The following is a 13,233-nucleotide window of genomic DNA, read 5'->3' on the forward strand; positions in this document are numbered from 1 at the left end:
TATTTTTGGGCGACCATGTAACATTTTCACCTGCAACCATGTTTGTTCAGTAAACATGGTTCTAAGAAAAATAAAATTGTCCTCATCTAAAATGTTATTATATTGATAAAAATAATTTAGTTTGAATCAAAAGATAATGGTCATAAAATGTTATGGTATTCGTCAAAAATGTTTTTTTTTCAGTTAAAAGAACATGGTCACAACCTAAAATGTTTTGATCTTTATGAAAAAACTTTTTTCGTCGTCGAAAAAGGACGCCACTTGAGAAAATAAATTACAAAATTATCTTTATTTATTTATAAACTAATTCATTGTTTATTTCTATTTATAATGTCGTGCAAGCAAACGTCGTGACCATCAAATGTACAAACGCATGCATCATGTAACTGCAACCAGGTAAATTTTTTTAATTACACTTTCCTTTTTTGTGTTCACATAAAACCACGTGCCTCTTCTGAATAAATTAACACAAAACACAGTAATTCCGTATTCTCCGTCCATTCCAAGACGACTGACGCGCAAAATGAAAATCGTGTCTACCTGCTCAATGTTTTTATAAAATTCTTTTTGCTGCAAAAAAGTTAAAAAATTAATTGGTCACGAAAAACATGTACATGGTCTCTATGGCCATGTAATGGTTATAGACATGCCTATACCTAACCTATAAAAATACTTTTTTCCCTGCAAAAAAGTCGAAAATTGAATGGACAAGTACATGATTTTCCTGACCATGTAATGGTCTCAAATTCTATCATTTAAATAATAGAACATGTTTGCGGCATTAGAGAACCATTTAAATGCTTATTGCCAGCATAAATTTTTCTCTGCTCGAAAATTACTTTTACAAAGGCAAAATACATTGTTTTCGCGACAATTACATGCTCTAGATAAGTATTAAATGGATGCGGCAACCATGTCCAAACATGTTTTTTCTGTGCGTGTACTATGTATAAAACTCACTAAGGACAAATCAAATAATAGAAATTTCAAAAAGAAAAGAAAAATATTTGAAAAATGTTCTGATCCATTTTATCGGCAAACATGGAATTTGCCATAAAATATTTACTAGTGTTATTTAAGACGTATTCAAGTGGAGATGGGAGCCACCGTGGTGCAATGGTTAGCATGCCCGCCTTGCATACACAAGGTCGTGGGTTCGATTCCTGCTTCGACCGAGCGGTGGATTATCCCACCTCAGTAATGCTGGTAACATTTCTGAGGGTTTCAAAACTTCTCTAAGTGGTTTCACTGCAATGTGGAACGCCCTTCGGACTCGGCTATAAAAAGGAGGTCCCTTGTCATTGAGCTTAACATGGAATCGGGCAGCACTCAGTGATAAGAGAGAAGTTCACCAATGTGGTATCACAATGGACTGAATAGTCTAAGTGAGCCTGATACATCCGGCTGCCACCTAACCTAACCTAACCTAACCTAAGTGGAGATACAAGTCGAAAGAGTTAAGAAAGAAATATATTTTTTTTAATTTTTTCATTATGTTTTTAAATTGAAATTTGAAATACTGAGATATCATCACATCTGAAAAACTAATGCCAACTCAATGCAGCGAATAATTAAACAGATGGCATCCGCTCTATGACAAGCCCATATAAAATTCATCACTTCTAAGACACTTTTTTATACCACTTCCAGATCCAGAAAGAACACTTTCATTATTTTGGATACCCTTTTAGCTGGGGATGATTTTCTCTTTTTGTGAGATTTTGCGTACGCATTATTTTGTCAACGTGATCGTGACCACACGTATACTCATGTACCCATCTCTAATTTTTTTTCAGTATGTACAGTCTATGGATAGCAAAGTGCGTTTCATTTCTATTTTTCTATTTCATTATTTTTCTTTTCAATTTTCATTATTTTTAAAGCTCTCCGCATTCAATGCAAAAGCGGGTGCATTAACATTTAACGCTGCAGCTGATCATGTTGTAGTTGCCCCGGCATACATAAATAAATGCAATTAGAAATGACTGGCCTGATTTGGGCCCGGCCCGATGCATCCGGCACGTATCTACGTCTTTTTCTTTTTTTCATACATTTGCACTTCTTGCATTCTCTGATGTTTTGTGTACACATGAAAGACTTTCTGTTAAGTCCCGGATTGTAACACAATCCCAACCGCAATCCAAATCCAAACACACAGCACTATTCACGATTGTCCGTCTATGAATGAAGAAACTGCTCATAAATGGTTGACGTGCAAGGAGTTTAATGAGTCTTTAGCCTTATCGTCTAGGAAATCTTGGCAGATCAAAATGGGCGCAAATGCAAAGAAAAAACAATCGAAACAATAATGATTACGATTGTAAACAATCATCCGTGTGATTGTTGCTGCCACAACTATACGCTGGGAGCCTAAGAAATTAAACGAAAAATAAATCCAATAAACACAATAGGAAAAACATTTTATGCAAAAAGAGAAAATTTTGTCATTACCCCTCTCCAAACCATTTGTGATTGTAATAATCAAGATAGATAAAATGCATCGAGTCTGCTACATAGCTACTGCATGTTACAAAGACGAGGAACATGAATGTGATGTTCCTACTGGAGGAACTGAATAATAGGATTGGGAACTTTTCGTGCCTGAGGTCAAAGATGTCATGTCCTTAATATAACAGGTTGGCTGATAAGTTCCCGGTCTAACAAAGAAAAACACAATTTTTTGGTCAAAATTCGTTTTTATTATTCAACATAGTTCCCTTCAAGAGCGATACAACGATTATAACGACCATCCAATGTTTTGATACCATTTTGGTAGTTCTCCTTCGGTTTTGCCTCAAAATAGGCCTCAGTTTCAGCGATCATTGCAACCAAATTTTTTCCCTGCGAGCATCCTTTTGAGGTCTGAGAACAAGAAAAAGTCGTTGGGGGCCAGATCTGGAAAATACGGTGCGTGGGGAAGCAATTCGAAGCCCAATTCATGATTTTTTGCCATCGTTCTCAATGACTTGTGGCACGGTGCGTTGTCTTGGTGGAACAACACTTTTTTCTTCTTCATATGGGGCCGTTTGCCTCGATTTCGACCTTCAAACGCTCCAATAACGCCATATAATAGTCACTGTTGATGGTTTTTCCCTTCTCAAGATAATCGATAAAAAATTATTCCATGCGCATCCCAAAAAACAGAGGCCATTACTTTGCCAGCGGACTTTTGAATCTTTCCACGCTTCGGAGACGGTTCACCGGTCGCTGTCCACTCAGCCGACTGTCGATTGGACTCAGGACTGTAGTGATGGAGCCATGTTTCATCCATTGTCACATATCGGCGGAAAAACGCAGGTGTATTACGAGTTAACAGCTGCAAACACCGCTCAGAATTATCAACAAGTTGTTTTTGGTCAAATGTGAGCTCGCGCGGCACCCATTTTGCACAGAGCTTCCGCATATCCAAATATTGATGAATGATATGACCAACACGTTCCTTTGATATCTTTAAGGCCTCTGCTATCTCGATCAACTTCATTTTACGGTCATTCAAAATCATTTTGTGGATTTTTTTATGTTTTCGTCGGTAACCACCTCTTTCGGGCGTCCACTGCGTTCACCGTCCTCCGTGCTCATTTCACCACGCTTGAATTTTGTATACGAATCAATTATTGTTGATTTCCCTGGGGCAGAGTCCGGAAACTCATTATAAAGCCAAGTTTTTGCTTCCACCGTATTTTTTCCCTTCAGAAAACAGTATTTTATCAAAACACGAAATTCCTTTTTTTCCATTTTTTTTTTCACAATAACAATAAAGGGTGATACGGTCAAAATTTGGTCAATATAAACTTGACGTATTTCTTTCAATTCTGCATTTAAAAAACCTGAACACCCCTCATTTTGAAGGTGTGTGTGTAGAATATTGCTCCTATTTTGATTTTGGAATTCACTCTTCAGTTGTCAAAATGCCGTTCAAGCAAGAAGAGCAGCGTATCAAAATTTTGCTCCCGCATCGCGAAAATCCGAGCTACTCGCACGCAAAGCTGGCAAAATCGCTAAAAGTTGCCAAATCAACCGTTACAAATGTAATTAAAGTGTTTGGGGAACGTTTGTCGACAGCCAGGAAGTCTGGATCGGGGAGAAATCGAAAACCGGAAGCCGCTGAGACGACAAAGAGAGTTGCCGGTAGTTTCAAGCGAAACCCTAACCTCCCTCTCCGAGATGCCGCAAATAAGCTGGGTGTATCATCTACAACCGTGCAAAAAAACGAGCCGGACTATCGACTTACAAGAAGGTAGTGACTCCAAATCGCGATGATAAACAAAATACGACGGCCAAAGCGCGATCCTGGAGGCTGTACACGACGATGCTGATGAAGTTTGACTGCGTGGTAATGGACGACGAAACCTACGTCAAAGCCGGCTACAAGCAGCTTCCGGGACAGGAGTTTTATACGGCAAAAGGAAGGGGAAAGGTAGCAGATATTTTCAAACACATAAAACTGTCAAAGTTCGCAAAGAAATATCTGGTTTGGCAAGCCATCTGTACCTGTTGCTTGAAAAGAAGCATTTTCATAGTTTCCGGGACTGTCAACCAAGAAATTTACGTGAAAGAGTGTTTGAATAAACGTCTGCTGCCTTTCCTGAAGAAATACGGTTGTTCCGTACTGTTTTGGCCGGATTTGGCATCTTGCCATTACGGTATAAAGGCCATGGAGTGGTTCGCCGCCAACAACGTGCAGGTGGTTCCCAAGGACAAGAACCCTCCCAAAAACTGCTAATGACGAGCAGCAGTTCAAGGCAAACTGGCTTTCTGCGGCGAAGAAAGTGGACAAGGTGGCTGTACAAAATCTAATGGCAGGTGTCAAGCGTGAGGCCCGGCAATTCGGATTTGGAAAAGCGAAAGCCTAACTGAATATTTTTCCTGAATTTTATACTAATTGAACTTGAAAAAGAAATTTAATTTGATTTTTTAAATAAACGATTTCACCGATGTACACGCGTTTTCCCTTGACCAAATTTTGACCGTATCACCCTTTAGTTGCTTCACAAAAGACGCTCTATCTCACAAACTAGTTGACTTACAGACGTCAAATTTTGACACGAATCATTTGAAGGTTGGTACTATATAAAAATAATATGCATTTAATACTAGCGACGCCATCTATGTGTCAGACCGGGGACTTATCAGCCAACCTGTTAACATAATTCATTAAAAAAACAACTTATACTATACTTATCCACGAAACATATGACTTATAAAAAAAATTTAACTTCAGATCGAAAATGTTACAGAGGTTTATAAAAAAAATAAAGTTCTTTCTAATTTACGGATTAATCTCTTAAATATTTCTAAAAACAAAAAGACTTAAAGATTATTTTTACAAATCTCCAATGATGCCTGGGGCAATAAAAAATGGAGCACTGTGACTCTCATCATCATAAACGTTTAAGATATGCAAAATTATGTGTGTCTCCATGTCGCTTAGCGTCTATCTTGAACGCAATTTTCAATGGTGGAGGGTATGTGGGGTGCCTCCGTCATCCATGGACATTTTAAAATACATAAATCAAGGGAAAAATCATGAAATTTCATGTCATTCGTTTTCTTACATTTCACCGCCGGCAATTTGTAAATATTTCTTTTGATTTCATCATATTTGCTCTTAATTCTTGTTACAATGTCTCTTTGCTGTGATGGTCGTCTTGTTTTAGTTTTACTTTTATGTTAGGTTGGGGTTTTAATTGTAACAGCAGTATTGTGGAAACGAAACACGTCTTTTTTATTGTTTCGGTTTATTAATCTGATGTTATGATGTTGTAAAGTCAAGAAAATATCAAGAAAATATTTAAATTAGACGAACAATTTAAGAAAAAGATAAAGTTTTATAGGTTCTTAAATTTTAACCGAAGTTTCTTCATTCACGGATGTATCAATCACCGATGTCAATTACAGCAATTACTGAACTGTCTCAATTTAATTAAATCGATAGGTTAGGTTAGGTTAGGTTAAAGTGGCAGCCCGATTAAATTTCAGGCTCACTTAGACTATTCAGTCCATTGTGATACCACATTTAACTAAAAGTACCTATTATTTACATATGGGCACTTCTAGTCTTAACCACTGAACCTTCTCTATTATTTACTTTTGTGGAACCAACCAGATTGCTTCAAAAACATTAAAAACTGCTTAAGTTAACGTTTTCCAGGTCCGCCAGTAATCTAAAGCTAAATGCTCCTAAAATTCGCTTAGGCCTTACACAAAAAGCAGGACACTCAGACAAGAAGTGTTTAATTGATTCCTTTTCCTCCACATCATGACAGCTTATACAATAGTCATTATACTTCGCACCTATAGTTTTTGCAAATTCGCCTATCAGGCAGCGACCCGTTATAGCAGATATCAGGAGTGATATGTGACGTCTCGAGAACACTAGCATATCTAGTGTGCGGTTTAAGTTTAAATGGGGCCATATTTGCTTGGTGTCGTTACAACCCTTGCAATTCTCCCATCGAACATTTATCATCACAACAGCCTTCTCACGCAGTAAGAGCTTGCAGGTGGCCAGAGGCATACCAACAGATTCTAGTTCCCCTGGAATATGTAATGTAGTTCCTAGCCTTGCTAACACATTTGCTTCGCAGTTAAATCGATTAATTGACTTGATTAGTTATTGTTAATTATATTATTTAATCTTAAATATTTAATATACTTTATAAATTTATGTTGGCCTGATATGGTTCTTCAATGATAGACGAGATTTTCGGTATTACTATGTTTCCAGCAAGACCAGGCCGAATCTTATGTACCATCCACCATGGATTGTGTAGAAACTTCTACGAAAGACTGTCATCCACAATCGAATTACTTGGGTTGTGGTATCTTAAAACTTCTTAACATCGTCTTCTAAATTGTGAATTAGTCTATACGTGGTATATTAGACAAAAAAGTTATGTATAGGTACGTCTACAAATAATTACGAATCGATATGGACTTTTTGCACGATACGTAGAAAGCCAGAATTGAAATATGAACTTGATATGGACCAATTTTTGTGTGATTGGAGATCGATTTATCTGAGGGCTATATATAACTATAGACCGATATAGACCTAGTTAGGCATGGTTGTTAACGGCCATATACTAGCACAATGTACAAAATTTCAAATGACTTGGATGAAAATTGCTCCTCCAAGAGGCTCCAAAACCAAATCTCGGGACCGGTTTATATGGGGCTATATATGATTATGGACTGATATGGACCTCTTTTGGCATGGTTGTTAAATATAATATACGATCACCACGTACCAAATTTCAAGCAGATCGGATGAATTTTGCTTCTCCAAAAGGCGCCGGAGGTCAAGTCTGGGGATCGGTTTATATGGGGGCTATATATAATTATGGCCTGATATGAACCAATTCCTGCATAGTTGTTGGATACCATATACTAACATCACGTACCAAATTTCAACCGAATCAGATGAATTTTGCTCTTCCAAGGGGCTCCGGAGGTCAAATCTGGGGATCGGTTTATATGGGGGCTATATGTAATTATGGACCAATGTGGACCAATTTTTGCATGGTTGTTAGAGACCATATACTGTACCAAATTTCAGCCGGATCGGATGAAATTTGCTTTTCTTAGAGGATCCGCAAGCCAAATTAGGGGGTCCGTTTATATGGGGATTATAGGTAAAAGTGGTCCGATATGGCCCATTTGCAATACCATCCGACCTACATCAATAACAACAACTTGTGTCAAATTTCAAGTCGATAGCTTGTATCGTTCGGAAGTTAGCGTGATTCCAACAGACGGTTGGACAGACATTCTCAGATCGACGCAGAATTTCACCACGACCCAGAATATATATACTTTATGGGGTCTTAGAGCAATATTTCGATGTGTTACAAACGGAATGGCAAAGTTAATATACCCCATCCTATGGTGGAGGGTATAAACAAAAGCTAATGCAAAAAAAAGTGATGAAAATTTTCTTTTTGGATCGAAAACTAGTGAAAAAATGGCTCAGAGGCAATGAATCTTAAATCGACCTATCATAGGCTGGAAGTCATCTTTTTAAGCTCCGCTGAATTGATTTCTTTTTAGATCATCAAAATCTGATGCCATTTCAGCATTTCGGGTTTCATAAAAAATAAGGCAAAAATTAAACAATAATGTAATGTCCCGGCTGCTATTAGCCGTGTAAATAAATAAATATAAAATTTTTCTTAGCTTTTTCAAGTTTTTTGAGAATTGGATCGGTCCACTTTTCAAGTATTTTTTTTTTTTTTTTCTTTTAAAACCTCCATAATCATTTGGCCTCCATTACCAATTGGGTAAAAACAATAATTTTTACATATCATCATGTGTTCATGTGAAGTGAAAATTAAGTCTATAGGTGGGTATTAAGATCGAGTTTAGCCGCTAAAAACTTCATTTTTTCACGATTACTTTTCTTTAATAATCCATTTTAAGGACTACAAACTTTGTTAAAATTTGCTTTGGGCTATTCCCCATCAAGTTATAATAAAATTTTCAACACCAAGAAAAAAGTGCCTTCGAAACTAAAGGAAAAAATTTTCATCAATATAGTTTATCCATTTTATTTCCATCAAGATACATTTTTGTGAAAAATAATAAAATTTACTCGTTTCAGTAAAAAAAATCCTAAACTGTAAGCAGTTAGGACTAGTTCATTAACTAGAATAAGGCATGGAATTTTACTCATATTATTTTCTTCGCTGGGTATAAGAATTTACTACTGAGAAAGAAAATTTTATTCACCGATAACAAAGCATTCGTAAAAATAAACAAAAACCGAAATAAAACCAAGTTTCCTCAAAATTAGTAAAATTTCTTATAAAATGATAATTGCGACTTCCTTTATAATAGAAAGTTTTTCATACATACGAACAACACTTGGCATAGAAAAATATTGTAGTTCATTCGTACTAAGAAGTATGCAATCCTTTCAAAACTTAAGGAAACACACTTGTTAGAATATAGGAAATTTTCCTAAATTTATATTGTCTACCTGTAATCGATACCTGTCATCGTAATCGATGTGTTTGCGCGTGGGTGTAATCGATATGTTTGCGCGTCGGTTGTTTTTTCTAGTTGGAATCGCGTTGTTTTGGTATACGGAGAGATTGTTAAAAAATAATATGGTAAAATAATATAATAAATAACAAATAAAATATATAAAATATTTGTTATTTTAAAGTAGTGAGAAAAATTTTCGTTTTTAAAAATAAATCTATCAATGTTCGTGATAGTGTATAAAGGAAGAAAACACCAGCAGAATAACAACCCTTTCATTTGTCTTCATTTTGGAATCTTCAATTATCAGGTAATATTCAGTGACGCTAACCTTTTGTCACAAAAATGGTTTATGATTTTTTATATTTGTAGGTATTGAAATTGTAAAAGGAGGACAAAATCGTTAGGCAGCAACTTATTAAAAGTGAAAAGTACAAGAAGAAGAAAAAGTGCGTTTTACAGTTGATAATATCACACGGAAATTGGAAATAGTGGAATAATAAACTAATATTTCAAAGAGATTCGATGCTGTTGATTCTTAATAAATATATTCAATATATTAATAAAACATGTCTTTTATTGAAGATAAAGTTGCTTATAGAAATAAATAAAATTGTATTTAAAAACGAAGGTAAGCAGTTCTAATTATGAAGTAAAAGTTTTACCACAAATGTGTAAGATTTGTCGAAATGAATGAAAAAATTTCAATAAAATCATTCCATATATGAATTCAAATTAGTTAAATTTTTTCATTCTGTAGTATAGTGGTACATAAATATAGGAAAATGTTAACTAATATATGGAATACATTATTCCTAATTTCTACGAAAATCACATCGTTCAAACAAATAAAAATGGCTTTGGCGCTATACGAAGTTCAACTTTCTTCACAATGAGTTCATTTTAACTTAAAGAAGGGGTCACTTTTTTCTGGGTGAACAAATATGTATAATTGTATGCCGTATTTTTACTGATTTAGTTTTCACTTTAGCGATTTTAGCGGCTAAACTCGAACTTAATACCCACCTTCCTTATGAGTGGAAAAACATTTTTGGGAGTTCATTAAAAGTACACCCAGAAAAAAGAGCCTTCGAAACTAAAGGAAAAATTGTTCATCAATATAGTTTATCCATTTTATTTCCATTAAGGTAAATTTTTGTGAGAAATAATAAAATTTACTCGTTTCAGTAAAAAAATCCTAAACTGTAAGCAGATAGGAATAGTTCATAACTTAGAATAAGGCATGGAATTTTACTCATACTATTTTCTTCGCTGGGTATAAGAATTTACTACTGAACAAGAAAATTTTATTCACCGATAACAAAGCATTCGTAAAAATAAACAAAAACCGAACTAAAACCAAGTTTCCTCAAAATTAGTAAAATTTCTTATAAAATGATAATTGCGACTTCCTTTACAATAGAAAGTTGTTCATACATACGAACAACACTTGGCATAGAAAAATATTTTAGTTCATTCGTACTAAGAAGTATGCAATCCTTTCAAAACTTAAGGAAACACACTTGTTAGAATATAGGAAATTTTCCTATATTTCTATTGTCTACCTGTAATCGATACCTGTCATCGTAATCGATGTGTTTGCGCGTGGGTGCAATCGATATGTTTGCGCGTGGGTTGTTTTTTTAGTTGGAATCGCGTTGTTGTGGTATACGGAGAGATTGTTAAAAAATAATATCGTAAAATAATATAATAAATAACAAATAAAATATATAAAATATTTATTATTTTAAATTAGTGAGAAAAATTTTCGTTTTTTGAAAATAAATCTATCAATCGTGATGGTGTATAAAGAAAGAAAACACCAGCAGAATAACAACCCTTTCATTTGTCTTCATTTTGGAATCTTCAATTATCAGGTAATATTCAGTGACGCTAACCTTTTGTAACAAAAATGGTTTATGATTTTTTATATTTATAGGTATTGAAATTGTAAGGCAGCAACTTATTAAAAGTGAAAAGTACAAGAAGAAGAAAAAGTGCGTTTTACAGTTGATAATATCACATGGAAATTGGAAATAGTGGAATAATAAACTAATATTTTAAGGAGATTCGATGCTGTTGATTCTTAATAAATATATTCAATATATTAATAAAACATGTCTTTTATTGAAGATAAAATTGCTTATATAAATAAATAAAATTGTATTTAAAAACGAAGGTAAGCAGTTCTAATTATAAAGTAAAAGTTTTATCACAAATGTGTAAGATTTGTCCAAATGAATGAAAACATTTTAATAAAATCATTCCATATATGAATTCAAATCAGTTAAATTTTTTCATTCTGTAGTATAGTGTTAACTAATATAGGGAATGCATTATACCTAATTTCTACGAAAATCACATCGTTCAAACAAATAAAAATGTCTTTGGCGCTATGGTTAGGTTAGGTTAAAGTGGCAGCCCGATTAAGATTCAGGCTCACTTAGACTATTCAGTCCATTGTGATACCACATTAACTAAAAGTACCTATTACATATGGGCACTTCTAGTTTTAACCGCTGAACCTTCTTGATTATTTTTCTTTGTTGAACCAACCAGATTGTTCCAAAAACAGTAGCAGACTGCTTAAGTTAACGTTTTCCAGATCCGCCAGTAATCTGAAGCTATATGCTCCTAAAAGTTGCTTGCGCTTTACACAAAATGCAGGACACTCACACAAGAGGTGTTTAATTGATTCTTTTTCCTCCGCATCATGACAGCTCATACAATAGTCATTATACTTCGCGCCAATAGTTTTTGCAAAATCGCCTATCAGGCAGCGACCCGTTATAGCAGATATCAGGAGTGATATCTGACGTCTCGAGAACATTAGCATATCTAGTGTGCGGTTTAAGTTGAAATGGGGCCATATTTGCTTGGTGTCGTTACAACCCTTGCAATTCTCCCATCGAACATTTGCCATCATAACAGCCTTCTCACGCAGCATGAGCTTGCAGGTAGCTAGGGGCATACCAACAAATTCTAGTTCCCCTGGAATATGTAAGGTAGTCCCTAGCCTTGCCAACTCATCCGCTTCGCAGTTCCCCGGTATGTTCCTATGGCCAGGCACCCATATTAGGTGAATATTGTACTGCTCAGCCATCTTATTGAGAGATTTGCGGCAGTCGATGGCCGTTTTCGAGTTGAGGAACACAGAGTCCAAGGATTTTATTGCAGGTTGACTGTCTGAGTATATATTAATGCCCACATTTTTTGGAACATTACTTCTCAGCCAATTCGCCACCTCTCTTATTGCTAATATTTCAGCCTGAAAAACACTACAGTGATTAGGTAATCTTTTCGCTATTCGAAGTTCCAGATCATTAGAATATACTCCGAACCCCACTTGTCCATCCAATTTGGAGCCATCAGTGTAGAAATCTATGTATTCTTTATTCCCCGGGGTCTGTGTGCACCACGCCTCACTGTTGGGGATTAGAGTCTCAAACTTTTTGTCGAAAAGTGGACTCGCCAAAGTGTAATCCACTACGTTAGGCACATCTGGCATTGTTTTGAGGACAGAACTGTGACCGTAACCTTTTTCCGACCACAGCGATAGTTCGCGCAACCGCACAGCCGTTGTTGCAGCTGACTGTTTGGCCAAAATGTCTAAAGGCAATAGATGCAGCACGACATTAAGGGAATTTGTTCCTGTCTTGCTGAATGCGCCTGAAATACACAAACACGCCATACGCTGAACTTTATCTAAACAAGTCGGTTTCTGAAGTGCCGGCCACCAGACTACAACACCATATAGCATTATAGGTCTAACCACTGCCGTGTATAGCCAATGCACAATTTTTGGTTTCAGTCCCCACTTTTTTCCTATTGCCTTTTTGCACGAGTACAAAGCTACAGTTGCCTTTCTCGCCCTTTCTTCAATATTAAGCTTAAAGTTCAGCTTCCTGTCCAAAATAACGCCAAGGTATTTTGCACATTCACCAAAGGGAATTTCAATACCCCCTAAGGAAATAGGCCTAACCGTGGGAGTTTTGCGATCGTTGCAGTACATGACTAATTCTGTCTTTGCAGGATTTACCCCAAGACCATTGTCTTTCGCCCATTTCTCAGTCATCCGGAGGGCCCTCTGAATAATATCTCTGATTGTGGATGGGAATTTTCCCCTGACTGCCAGAGCCACATCATCTGCGTATGCCACCACTTTTATCCTTTCTTTTTCTAGAGTAACCAGAAGGCTATTTATAGCAACATTCCAAAGAAGAGGTGATAGGACTCCTCCTTGGGGAGTGC

General features: G+C 35.9%; 1 protein-coding gene and 1 long non-coding RNA gene across 7 annotated transcripts in view; one reads left to right on the plus strand and one right to left on the minus strand.

Moving 5' to 3' along the window:
- The window catches only part of Hipk (Homeodomain interacting protein kinase), a 220,834-nt gene that overhangs the window by 63,251 nt on the left and 144,350 nt on the right, over nucleotides 1–13,233 (minus strand). The window lies entirely within an intron of this gene.
- LOC142233966 (uncharacterized) lies at nucleotides 10,777–11,098 on the plus strand. The gene is made up of 2 exons (XR_012721525.1): nucleotides 10,777–10,859; nucleotides 10,922–11,098. It is a non-coding gene; the product is annotated as an uncharacterized LOC142233966 (long non-coding RNA).

This window comes from Haematobia irritans, chromosome 4, assembly GCF_050003625.1.
Source record: "Haematobia irritans isolate KBUSLIRL chromosome 4, ASM5000362v1, whole genome shotgun sequence".
Taxonomy (NCBI): Eukaryota; Metazoa; Arthropoda; class Insecta; order Diptera; family Muscidae; genus Haematobia; species Haematobia irritans.